Source organism: Zootoca vivipara, chromosome 1, assembly GCF_963506605.1.
Source record: "Zootoca vivipara chromosome 1, rZooViv1.1, whole genome shotgun sequence".
NCBI classification, from domain to species: Eukaryota; Metazoa; Chordata; class Lepidosauria; order Squamata; family Lacertidae; genus Zootoca; species Zootoca vivipara.
In genome coordinates, this window is record NC_083276.1 from 21,601,835 (window position 1) to 21,613,725 (window position 11,891).

Consider the following 11,891-nt stretch of genomic DNA (forward strand, 5'->3'; position numbering starts at 1 on the left):
TCATTAGCAAGCTTAAAACCATGGAGCCACCTGGAATGAACAAAGACATAGGATTCTTATCTCATTATACATGATCAAGCTTTCCTTAGCACCTCAGCCCTTGCTCCCCCCGCAAGACCAATTGCAGTCATTAACAGTCATCAACAGGTTTACCACTCCTATCAGCCCATCACCCATTCCCATCACCCCACCCCCCACCCTCTGAATATACATAAGGGTCTGGTGGCTTCTGTTTCAGTGTATCTGATGAAGTATGCATGCACATGAAAGCTCATACCAAAATAAAAACTTAGTTGGTCTTTAAGGTGCTACTGAAGGAATTTTTTATTTTATCTCTTCTCTCAGTCTCCTCTTTTCCAGGCTAAACATACCCAGCTCCTTCAACCATTCCTCATAAGGCTTGGTTTCCAGACCCTTGATTTCTGTGATTGTTGTTTTAGACCGTTTTTTAATGGTTGTTTGAATGGTTGTAACCCACATCTGGGACCTTAGAGTGAAGGGCAGGAAAAACAGCAGCAGCAGCAGCGACAACAACAACAACAACAACAACAACAACAACAACAACAACAACAACAGTGTTTCTATGGAGTATACAAGGAAAGTATGGCTAGCTTGCAGAGAATGAGGACCTGATCCCAAAGGAATGCATGAGAGTCATGCTCTCACCCATAAGCAAGGCAAATCAACTCTGATGAGCAACAACAAAAACGAGCACCGATGGCAAATTAACCACACAGAAGCTGCCAGCTCCGTAATAAAGGGGACAGATGGCACAGTGAGGATTTTGAAATTTGCTTTAACCTTCTCTCCCATGCCGAGAGATAAAGGGAGAGACTTTTTTCCTGGAACTAAAGCATATCTCTTCTAGGCCGTGAGTCACTACAAGTTCACATGTTGCAACAATTTGATTTAGGAATATTAGAAAATGCTCAAGGGGCTGCCTTGGCTTGCCAGTGCTGCGGGAGGGAAGAAAGGAAGGGGGTAAGACTGAATAATGGGACCCATTAAGCTGCACAGAAAATCTGCTGGCAAAATCTGAGTCCTACTTACAACCAACACCTGAGCTTCATTATCCAGCGTGGATAGATTTGTATAAAATTGGAAGAAGCTGTCATTTGGGCGATGCTTGCGTTTGCAGCATGTGCTTAAGGACATAGAATGTAAGACCAGCCTCTTGGATTAGTCCAATGACCCTTCTAGTGCAGCATCCCATTCTCACAGTGGTTGACCAGATGCTTTGGGGAAGTACACAAGCAGGACTTGATTGCATAAGCACTCTGCTCCACCTGCGATTCTCAGCAACTGATACATGCCCTCCAACATTTCTCTGATGAAAATAGGGACATCCCTAGTTATTGGTACCCTGGCCATCTGACTGGTTTGCCCCAGCCACTCTGGGCAGCTTCCGACATATATGAAAACATAACAAAACATTAAACAGGAAAAGTGGGGACAGCTGCTGTAAATCCAGGACTGTCCCTGGAAAATACCGTGTTTCCCCTTTTTTAAGACACCGTCTTATAACTTTTTTTACTCAAAAAAGAACACGGTGTCTTATTTTCAGGGGATGTCTTGTACGGTACCTTAAGGCCTCCTTGGAGGGGCCAGGCCACTGGTTCGGGGTGCTGCTGGGCGCTCTGCGCGGCACCGAGACGGCAGGCTGCTGGCTCGGCGCTCCGCCCAGCACTGCTGGGCGCTCCGGGCGCTCGGCGCTGCAGACCGCCGGTTCCGGCGGCGGGGGGCAGGCCTCAGGCAGCTCTCCCCCCAAAAGAAGAGGCCAGGCGCTGCAGGGCGCTCCGAGCGCTCGGCGCTTCGGAGCGCTCCGCTCTGCAGCCGCCGCTTCCGGCGGCGGGGGGCAGGCCTCGGGCAGCTCTCCCCCCAAAAGAAGGGGCCAGGCGCTGCAGGGCGCTCCGAGCGCTCGGCGCTTCGGAGCGCTCCGCCCTGCAGTCGCCGCTTCCGGTGGCGGGGGGCAGGCCTCGGGCAGCTCTCCCCCCAAAAGAAGAGGCCAGGCGCTGCAGGGCGCTCCGAGCGCTCGGCGCTTCGGAGCGCTCCGCTCTGCAGCCGCCGGCCTCGGGCAGCCAAACAAAAAGAGAAGAGGCCAGGCGCTGCAGGGCGCTCCGAGCGCTCGGCGCTTCGGAGTGCTCCGCTCTGCAGCCGCCGGTTACGGCGGCGGGGCGGCAGGCCTCGGGCAGCTCCCCCCCCCCCCCCGCAAAAGAAGAAGCCAGGCGCTGCAGGGCGCTCCGAGCGCTCGCTGCTTCGGAGCGCTCCGCTCTGCAACCGCCGGTTCTGGTGGCGGGGCGGCAGGCCTCGGGCAGCCCAAAAAAAAGAACAGAAAAGAAGAGGCCAGGCACTGCAGGGCGCTCCATGCGTTCTCTGCAGCAACAGCAGCCAGTTCCAGGCCCCTCTGGCTGGCTGGGGCGCTCGGCGGTCTCGCATGGAGGTATGTCTTATTTTCGGGGGGTGTCTTAGATCTCACTAATGCTAAAAAATGCTGCCATGGCTTACTTTCTGACTACGTCTTAAAAAGCGGGAAACACGGTAGGGACACTTGGAGGGTCTGTGTTCAGTGAACTCCGGTCACTAACCATTGGCAATGCTAGTTAGGACTAATGGGAGTCAGAGTCCCACAACTTCTGTAGAGCCACAGGTTCCCCACCCTTGGCCTAGACATAGATTGTCAGGGATTGGGCAGAGGAGGAATGGTGGAAACAGCCTCCCCAGCCTGACACTTGCAGAGGAAAAGAAGACAGTTCAGCATTACAACAGGGGTTTGAGGGAGGTCACAAATCAGAGGAAGATCAGGGAGAAAGTTGGGAAAGAATGGGAGAGGAGGAGGCAGAGCCGGAGCAGCTGGCTGACATGTTATCACTAGAAAGCATTCCAGACCCACTACCTCCCAGAACCTGGCAAGTCTTAAAAGTAGGAGAGCAAAGGCTTCTGGTTCAGCGCCAGCGCCGTCCGGCGGGGTCCGTCTTGAGCTCCGAGGCGACCCGACTCTGCAAGGGAGGGGGAAGCAGCGGGAGCACCGCTGCACCCCAAAGAACCCCAGATCGAGCATTCTGGGGGCAGAAATAGTCCAGCAGCGCCCCAATCCCGACTCCCCAACTCTCCAGTAGGCTTTAATAAGAGCTCCAGAGTGAGAAGGGTCGCAGTCGCGGGGGCCATTTTGGAGCGCCATCGCTACCCTTACAGAGAGAAGCTCTGTGCCGGAGGCGGATTTTTCCAAAGAAGAACTCGGGAAATTGAGAGACTGTGAGTAAAAAGGATTCAAATAAAATTGGATATGAAATTTGGAACGGGGGTGAGATTTAAAAAACGGAAGCCGATCTCCCCCCTACTGATTTAAAGAGGAAGCAGCTTAAGGAGGAATCCCAGTGCCAGGGGTTAATAACTTTATTGTTTGAATATTTCCAAGGACTGACCAAAGATTCTCCTCCTGAGGCAGGGTAAAGGGGGAGAACTGTTTTAGATAATAAGAATCCCTGCAAATATATTCAATTGAAGAAGAGATCCCCTCTGTACCCTGAAATTCGGCACCCCGAACAGAACAGCGAGTGGAATATAATGGGGTGAGTGAAAGGAAGGACTTGACTTTTAAAAACTTTTGGTTCGATATTCGATAGCTGTTGGAAATAATTAAAAAGCTGAGGTTATAATACATGGAATATATTGTATCCAGTTTGGACTATGTGGAAGAATTGCAACTTGTAACCACTTCCTGTTTTCCAAGCCTTGCTCTGCCCTTGAAAAGCTAGAAAAATGTCAACAAAAGATTACACACCTGGCTTCCAGGAGAAAGTTCTGAGACTCTTGTGGGAAATGAGAATTAATATGTATAAGACTCAACAACAATCGGAAGGAACAAACCAAGATCTACAGGACGTCGAAATACTTCAAGAAATGGTGCAAGAGGACAAAAAGACAGATGAATTGATTTACCATATAATTGAAGTAAATGAGGATGAAATACAGGACTTGCCAATGAACAAAGATTTAGCTGAGAGTGGGAATACCCCTCCTCAGGAGGGGAACAAGCAAGAATTTTTGAAGAGACAGAAAACCCACAAGAAAAGCATCATGCAAAGAAGAAGGGACTTATGGGGGTGGGGAGAACAGAGAAGTTTGGATTGTAAAATTTGTCAGGAAGGGGGTGGGATGAAGGAGGAATATATGTTGTTTAATAGGATGGATAAAAAAGGACTGAAAACTGGATCACGGACTTTGGTACTTGCTGGACTGGAAGGGGAAGGCCAAGATCAGGGGACAGAGAGGAAAGAATTGAGGATAAAGGAAAAATTTAGAATTGGGAATGTAAAAAGGTTTTAAAAATATGGGAGTTTTTGGGAAAAAATTGGGGCATGGGAAGGAAAGGAAGGTTGATAAGTCAGAAATAAGATTTAGGAGTTACTTAGAAGTATCAAAAAAGAGAATTCTGTAAGATGAATAATTAAAGGGACGGTTGGGAGTTCTAAACCTCTTGTCGGCCCTCTGCGTGCGGGGAGCTCTTGGTGGCAGGGGGGGCTCCTGGGGCGGGGAGGGCGGGAAGGGAGGGAAGTCCCAATTGGAAAAAGAACCATCGCCTCTCCCCTTCTTTCCTCTGGGACTCTCTGTGGCAGAGGGAGTGCTGGGGGGAGAGGGGAGGGAGGGAATGGGAAAAGATGTTAGAAAAAACTTAATAGAAATAAGGATACTATTGATATAAGATTGGAGAATTTGGAAAATAGAATGGGGAATATGATAAGAAAACTGCTAAAATGGTGTTAAAAATGAAAATCAGAAAAAGGGGGAGGTAGGGGAAGCCCATAAGACAATGATTTTAAAGAAAAGAAAGGAATAATTATTAATTGCTTTTTGTTCTTTTTTCTCTTTTTTCTTTTTTATTATTTTTGTTTCTTTTTCTTTTTTGTGTTTTCCATTGGGGGGGGTGATTTTTGATAAAGTTTAGATAAATAGTTGGGTGGACACCCACTTGTTCTCTTCTTATTACCCTAGGACCCCTCGGTGGCAGGGGGGGTTTCTGGGGAGAGGAGAGGGGGGTGGGGACAAGCCTAATTATAAAATGCACCACCTTTGACTGCGCACTGTCCATGGGAATACCTTGTGGCAGGAGGGATCTCATGGAGGGTGGGTTAGAAGGAGGAGGAAAATATGTTACCTATTGTATATGTGTTTTTTGTTCTGCTAATATGCAAAATTAATAAAAATTATTTTTTAAAAAAGTAGGAGAGCAAAGAGCTGAGAGACAGATGGCCCTAAGCGGCAACCGTAGGGGTGGTGGTGCTGTTGACGAATGAAGAAAGGGGTGGAGATTTACTCGGGACAATGCCACTATTCCAAGAGGCTGGGTTTCCAAACCACTCTATGTAAATATTGAATAAAAAGCAGATGGTAAGGACTTTTCCTTGTCTTATCTGTTCCTGGCAACCTGTCATGGGGGTTGGTTCCTTTGCCACCTGACATAGATAGTGCAGCACTTTTTAGTGGGTCTGGATGTGGAGCCAAAAGGTTTTCAGTAGAGCCCAGAACAAAAGCTGCTTATTCAGCTAAGGTATAGTTTTTTAAGAGATGGGAGGTAAAGAGAGAAACCTAGGCTTGCTTGTTGCTTTTATGCCTGACTAGGAACTACAGGTAAGGTCAGGGAGGGTGTTTCCTAGTCAGGTAGCAACCTTAGTTTAGGATGGCCAGTTACACAGCACCAGAAAAAGAGGGTTGCATAAAATGTGCAGCGGCTAATTTATATGTTTAGAAGCAAAATTAGAAATAAGGAGCAAAGCGTTATGAAGCCATTTACTTTTAGTAGCCAGAGTGACGACAGCAAGGCATTGGACGGACCTTAAGGATGTAGATCTGGAGTATGCAAAGGTTTGGCAGCCAGTGCTTCTTTGAGAAGCTCACTCGGTCGTTCTCCATCCCCAGCTTATGCCCATGTTTGGTTACAATTACAGCACGCTTTTGAACTCTGGATGAATCACCCCTGCCCCTGATGAAAGGAAAATGAAAGATGGAGAAGGAAACTCATGTCTCCAGTTTGCAGTTAATAGGCTTACCACACCCTCTGTGTAATTAGATGAATGTGTCACACAAAGCTAAGGTTATTCTTGTTTTTCTGCCACTTCATTGTATTCTGTACTTAATTGTATAAATTATTTGAAAACTAGTGAAAAGTATTGCAGAGAGAGAGAGAGAGAGAAGAGAGAGAAGAGAGAGAGAGAGAGAGAGAGAGAGAGAGAGAGAGAGAGAGAGAGAGAGAGAGAGAGAGAGAGAGAGAGAGAGAGAGAGAGAGAGAGAGAGATGAGGGTTTCCTGCAGGCATCCAGGTAGTGACCTGGCCCAGCAGGCTCTTCTTGTGTTCTTCTGTTATATAGAAATATGTCTCACCATAGTGGGGGTGTCCTATATGCCTGCTTGGTCTGTGCCTACTGCCCAGTGCCAAATAGCGATAGGCAGTTTCAAAGACCCTGCAGCTATGGGGCACCCAAGGTTGGGTGAACCTGTCAATTTCAGATCCACATCTTTCCCATCTTTAGTTGAATTCTCCATATTGCTACTTTTGCCTAATGTTAGGGCTGACATATATGCGGATTTTCTCGGACATTGCTGGGATTTTAAAGGCAGAACTGACATCCCGGGGGCAACCCTACTAATGTACACATCTTTGCAAAGGCATTTCCCCTAATATAATGCCCCATCATATGTCATATTTTGTCCATAGAGTTTTCTTGGCAGGGATACTGGAGTGGCTTGCCAATTCCTTCTCCAGGTGGATCACGTTTGGTCAAAACATAACTTCTCTAAGTTATTTAAGCCCCTTCGCCACGGCAAGGCAGTGATCCATGAAGGGTCCATGGGGTCACGAAGAGTCCATGGGTGCTATGGTCCATGGGGTCACGAAGAGTCGGACACGACTAAACGACTAAACAACAATGTCATATTTTCTAATATATGCATTTCTATGCATGCTTTACCTTAGCATATGCTTTTTGTTTTGTTTTTGCACATTACTCAGAACTACATTGCAAAATATTGAGAAGTGTGGTTTGCTAAGGATGGCTGTGTTTTATACTTTGTGTGTTGTTTTCAAAATGGCTAATTCATCTTAAATAGGAACTAAATCAAATTGCTCCCCCATCCCTACATCATGCCCCTTCAGTAAGCGCTGACCAGGGGCTTTGTGCTCTCCCACTTTTGACGAGACTCTGCAGCAGAAGAATGTGGAAAGTCAGCGTGATTTCTCCAGTCTATGGTTCATCAAACCTTCCTTTTAAGTCTTCTGGGCTAATAGATCAACAGCTAAGAAGACAGGCAGGGAACTGCCTTCGTAACCCCAGCCAAGTGTGAGAGTAGCAAGTAAATCCCAGTGGCGAAAAAGATGCTTTCCATTTCTTAACGCTCCTTTCATATTAGAGCTGTGATCCTTACCAGGAGCACCCTGGTGGCGAAAATATCTTGAGTGTGGGCTGCTGGCCAAAGCCACTGCAAATCCCTGCTGGGAGCTCCGTCCCACTGGCTATTTCAGACGCAGCTTGTTTGGGGATGTAAATCTGCTGTCCTCACTGCTGGAAGATTAAAGGGGCTGGATTTAATGTGCCAAAGCACATCTTTCTTAACTTAGACCACAGGTCTCTCTGCTCCACCGTGTGCTGTTCCCTGTAGCCCATTTAGCAGCGCATGGTCATTTTGATGGCTGCTGCATTTGAGTTTTCATTGCTCTGTGTGTGAGCTTTCATTCTCCATCCCCTTTCATCCAACACTAGTCATATAACCCTATTGCCATAGCTGCCAAGTCTCCCGCTGAAAAATGCAGGATCAGCAGTGGCGCAGCACCAGAAGTCGCTTCTACGCATGTCCGGACATGCGTAGAAGTGACTTCCGGTGCTGCGCAACCCATGTCTGGGCACCGGAAATCGGGCAGCGCCAGGACCCAAAATGGAGCCTCCCTGGCAGGTAGGAAATCCGGGGGATTTACGGGATTTTTCCCAATCCGGGCTGCCAGCGGGAAACGGTTTAAAATACAGGGGTTTCCCATGAAAAACGGGAGACTTGGCAGCTATTGCAAGTGTTGGGAACCTTTGGTCCTCTAGCTGTTGCTGGAAGACAACTCCCATCTGCTCCAGCAAGCATGGCCAATGAATGGCCAGGGATGATGGGAGCTGTTGTTCAGCATCCTCTGGAGCGCCAAAGGTTCCCCACGACTGGTCTATTGCTATGGGGTGGTGGTGGTGAGAGATGATAGATAGATAGACAGACAGACAGATAGATGATAGATGATGATAGATAGATAGATAGATAGATAGATAGATAGATAGATAGATAGATAGATAGATAACAGACATGTATATTTATACTTACTGCTCCAGAATGAAGAGCTCCCTCTCACCCCCCAAAAGAAATCAGGACAAGAATCGAAGAAAGACTAGAATAATAATAAACATAAGTATGTATTTCTTTAAAACTTGTTGTTGTTGTTTAGTCGTTTAGTCGTGTCCGACTCTTCGTGACCCCATGGACCATAGCACGCCAGGCACTCCTGTCTTGCACTGCCTCCCGCAGTTTGGTCAAACTCATGTTCGTAGCTTCGAGAACACTGTCCAACCATCTTGTCCTCTGTCGTCCCCTTCTCCTAGTGCCCTCAATCTTTCCCAACATCAGGGTCTTTTCCAAGGATTCTTCTCTTCTCATGAGGTGGCCAAAGTATTGGAGCCTCAGCTTCACGATCTGTCCTTCCAGGGAGCACTCAGGGCTGATTTCCTTAAGAATGGATAGGTTTGATCTTCTAGCAGTCCATGGGACTCTCAAGAGTCTTCTCCAGCACCATAATTCAAAAGCATCAATTCTTCGACGATCAGCCTTCTTTATGGTCCAGCTCTCACTTCCATACATCACTACTGGGAAAACCATAGCTTTAACTATACGGACCTTTGTCGGCAAAGTGATGTCTCTGCTTTTTAAGATGCTGTCTAGGTTTGTCATTGCTTTTCTCCCAAGAAGCAGGCGTCTTTTAATTTCGTGACTGCTGTCACCATCTGCAGTGATCAAGGAGCCCAAGAAAGTAAAATCTCTCACTGCCTCCATTTCTTCCCCTTCTATTTGCCAGGAGGTGATGGGACCAGTGGCCATGATCTTGGTTTTTTTGATGTTGAGCTTCAGACCATATTTTGCGCTCTCCTCTTTCACCCTCATTAAAAGGTTCTTTAATTCCTCCTCGCTTTCTGCCATCAAGGTTGTGTCATCTGCATATCTGAGGTTGTTGATATTTCTTCCGGCAATCTTAATTCCGGCTTGGGATTCATCTAGTCCAGCCTTTCGCATGATGAATTCTGCATATAAGTTAAATAAGCAGGGAGACAATATACAACCTTGTCGTACTCCTTTCCCAATTTTGAACCAATCAGTTGTTCCATATCCAGTTCTAACTGTAGCTTCTTGTCCCACATAGAGATTTCTCAGGAGACAGATGAGGTGATCAGGCACTCCCATTTCTTTAAGAACTTGCCATAGTTTGCTGTGGTCGACACAGTCAAAGGCTTTTGCATAGTCAATGAAGCAGAAGTAGACGTTTTTCTGGAACTCTCTAGCTTTCTCCATAATCCAGCGCATGTTTGCTATTTGGTCTCTGGTTCCTCTGCCCTTTCGAAATCCAGCTTGCACTTCTGGGAGTTCTCGGTCCACATACTGCCTAAGCCTGCCTTGTAGAATTTTAAGCATAACCTTGCTAGCGTGTGAAATGAGCGCAATTGTGCGGTAGTTGGAGCATTCTTTGGCACTGCCCTTCTTTGGAATTGGGATGTAGACTGATCTTCTCCAATCCTCTGGCCATTGCTGAGTTTTCCAAACTTGCTGGCATATTGGGTGTAGCACCTTAACAGCATCATCTTTTAAAATTTTAAATAGTTCAGCTGGAATATCATCACTTCCACTGGCCTTGTTATTAGCAATGCTTTCTAAGGCCCATTTGACTTCACTCTCCAAGATGTCTGGCTCAAGGTCACCAACCACACTACCTGGGGTGTATGAGACCTCCATATCTTTCTGGTATAATTCCTCTGTGTATTCTTGCCACCTCTTCTTGATGTCTTCTGCTTCTGTTAGGTCCTTACCACTTTTGTCCTTGATTATGGTAATCTTTGTACGAAATGTTCCTTTCATATCTCCAATTTTCTTGAACAGATCTCTGGTTTTCCCCATTCTATTGTTTTCCTCTATTTCTTTGCATTGCTCATTTAAGAAGACCCTCTTGTCTCTCCTTGCTGTTTTTTGGAAATCTGCATTCAGTTTCCTGTATCTTTCCCTATCTCCCTTGCATTTTGCTTGCCTCCTCTCCTCCGCTATTTGTAAGGCCTCGTTGGATAGCCATTTTGCTTTCTTGCATTTCCTTTTCCTTGGGATGGTTTTCGTTGCTGCCTCCTGTATAATGTTACGAGCCTCCATCCATAGTTCTTCAGGCACTCTGTTCACCAAATCTAAATCCTTAAACCTGTTCCTCACTTCCACTGTGTATTCATAAGGGATTTGATTCAGATTGTATCTTACTGGCCCAGTGGTTTTTCCTACTTTCTTCAGTTTAAGCTGGAATTTTGCTATAAGAAGCTGATGATCTGAGTTACAGTCAGCTCCAGGTCTTGTTTTTGCTGACTGTATAGAGCTTCTCCATCTTTGGCTGCAGAGAATATAATCAATCTGATTTCGATGCTGCCCATTTGGTGATATCCATGTGTAGAGTCGTCTCTTGTGTTGTTGGAAGAGAGTGTTTGTGATGACCAGCTTGTTCTCTTGACAGAACTCTATTAGCCTTTGCCCTGCTTCATTTTGAACTCCAAGGCCAAACTTGCCAGTTGTTCCTTTTATCTCTTGATTCCCTACTTTAGCATTCCAATCCCCTGTAATGAGAAGAACATCCTTCTTTGGTGTCATTTCTAGAAGTTGTTGTAGGTCTTCATAGAATTGGTCAATTTCACTTTCTTCAGCACCGGTAGTTGGTGCATAAACTTGGATTACTGTGATGTTAAAAGGTCTGCCTTGGATTCGTATCGAGATCATTCTGTCATTTTTGAGATTGCATCCCATTACAGCTTTTGCCACTCTTTTGTTGACTATGAGGGCCACTCCATTTCTGCTACAGGATTCTTGCCCACAGTAGTAGATATGATAGTCACCCGAACTGAATTCGCCCATTCCCTTCCATTTTAGTTCACTGATGCCCAGGATGTCGATATTTATTCTTGTCATCTCATTTTTGACCACATCAAACTATAGATGGTTAAAAAGACCATACACACTTCGGTGGTGTTAATGGAGCAAAAACAAGACAGGAGGCAGCAGTTATAAGTTAGCGGTCTCTGCAGCCAAAGCAGCATACCCACCATATTCCTTGTTTTCATTTATCTCTAAGCTGCTCTGGAAGCTTTTTTAAGTCCCTCTGGATTGGTGTTTTATTGCATGTGTGTTCAGCAACATGCTCCTGGCACAATAATAGTGCACTGCTGTGAGTTCATTCTGCTTGATTGTGTGCTGCCATGCTTCCCCAATTATTACTATTGTCCGGAGGATTTATAGAGCAACACAGAATCATAGAATTGCAGAGTTGGAAGGGACACAAAGAGTCACCTAGTTCAGCCCCCCTGCAAGGCAGGAATCACAGCTAAATAATCCCTGGCAAGATGGCCACGCAATAAAAGCAGAACAAAAATAAACTAGAACATCTATGTGGTATAAAAATTGCATGATTTTAGCGGGAAGTTAGAGGACATGTACTGAATGGAAATGAAGCAGTGCGACCACCCCAAAATTACTACAGGCCAAACAGTATTTAAAGCAAAATCACACATAAAGGCCCAAGCATCATAAGCAGAAATAATCATTGATGCACAATACAAAGGCAGACTCTTCGAGTGT